Here is a 1,696-nt window from a genome sequence, read left to right on the forward strand (position 1 = left end):
GTCACCTTTTGAAGCGTTCACCAGTAACCAAAGCGTCACGACATAATCAAAAGGAAGGAGTGACGCTGACTGAATCCAATCCATAAACCCGGATACGAAACAAAGTTTGTTCCCTTTTTTCAAGTAGGTAAAGTAGGCATACAAACCACTTTTGCTTTGCCTTAGACTCTATTGGAACAAAGCAAAGAAGGAGGCGGAATGGAGAAAGGAAAGGGACAAGGGTGGTCTTGCTTGGCGCGAAAGCTATTGGTTCGGGGGTAGGGTATGGTACTAAAGGTCCTCGGACTTCCAGGCGGTTTTTATTTTGGGTAGCTGTTCACCGTTGGATCTTGCCAATATAGCCCCTATAGTTTTCAGTACCGAGATATCCTTTTTTTTATTGTTCCCAGGGATTATTATTTATTATTGTTTGGATTTTTTATTATCATAAAAAAGGCATTTGTTTATTTAATGATCTTATTGTAATGATCTTCTAGCCCTATCAAGCTGAGCCGGGCATTTATTTAAAGGATTCCACAATCCCATTCATCACTTTTGATCAATATAAGCCAAAGCCCATAACACTGGCGAGTCTCTGGCATAAATGCAAGGAGGATGTATAGCTGATATAGGATCTTGTGGAATAGGATTTGATTCTGCAAGCGGTTCAGTACGAACAAAGATATTTCGAACAAAAGGATCAGAACTCGCTAATAGGAAAGGAGAGAAAAACAAAGCCATGCCGAGAGCTCTGTCAATCCGTTGATCATCGATTGCTAGATGCAACAAAGGATGAGTCTTTTTTCCTTCTCGCTAACCATGGGAGCGCCTAGCGCCCAGAGGAGCAAAGCTCATTTTCCTTTCAGGGTAAAGCAATGCATAAAAAAGGGCTAGCTCATCAAAAGTTCGGTTCCTTCGCGAACGAAGTTTAGAATCAACAAGGGTTCGAAGAACGAATGGAGTGTATAACTGGGGTGCAACTCCACTTTTTTGTTCGTAACGAGGGAGAGATAGAATGGAGTTCTTCACGAAGTTCGAGATAAAGGAATAAAAAAGAGTTTCTCTATGGCCTCTTCAAAATTTTTGAGGCATTATGGCTTTAGGGTTGACCCCGGTAACAAAGAAGGAATCCATAAAAACTTGGGATCCGACACCATGATAAAATACTACCCTCATGATTAGACCATGTTCCTGAGATTTGATAAAAGAAAGGTGCATTAGCGGTTAATACGTTGTAATTGGATAAGTTATTAGGAATTTGACGGAACGAAAAACTAAGGAAAGAAAGAAGAATGCACCAAAATGCAGGTGTTGCACCAAATGCTAATGGTTGTTTCTTGTTGTAAGTGAATGCAATGAAAGACCTGGAAATAACAAATAATGAAACAATTCATATATTGACATTTCCTACTCATTTCCAAATTTTTGCTTTGTTATTCCCATCATCCGGTAACCACAGGATGATCCACAAGAAAGGTAGGATATACAGAGACGGAGGCTTGCGTCATGCTTATTCTGGAACAGAGCTCCTCGCAGAAATTCCAAGTCAGCAGATGATCAACAGATCTTTGACCATCCTTTTAGTCCTATCTAGTTAAGGGTGAGTTTGATCTGGTTATAATCCCCCATGTATAAATATTCCATATCCAAAAACAATTCAAGTTTCTGCCTTTTTTATACAGGATAATGTTAGTCTATATAGATTGGAGATATCAAT

General features: G+C 39.6%; 1 pseudogene; it reads right to left on the bottom strand.

Annotated features, from left to right (window-relative positions):
* Positions 1–499: 499 nt before the first annotated feature.
* Positions 500–1,398, bottom strand: LOC121255114 (annotated as a pseudogene).
* Between the last annotated feature and the right edge of the window lie 298 nt (positions 1,399–1,696).

The sequence above is a fragment of the Juglans microcarpa x Juglans regia genome, chromosome 3D (assembly GCF_004785595.1).
Source record: "Juglans microcarpa x Juglans regia isolate MS1-56 chromosome 3D, Jm3101_v1.0, whole genome shotgun sequence".
In the NCBI taxonomy this organism is placed as follows: domain Eukaryota; kingdom Viridiplantae; phylum Streptophyta; class Magnoliopsida; order Fagales; family Juglandaceae; genus Juglans; species Juglans microcarpa x Juglans regia.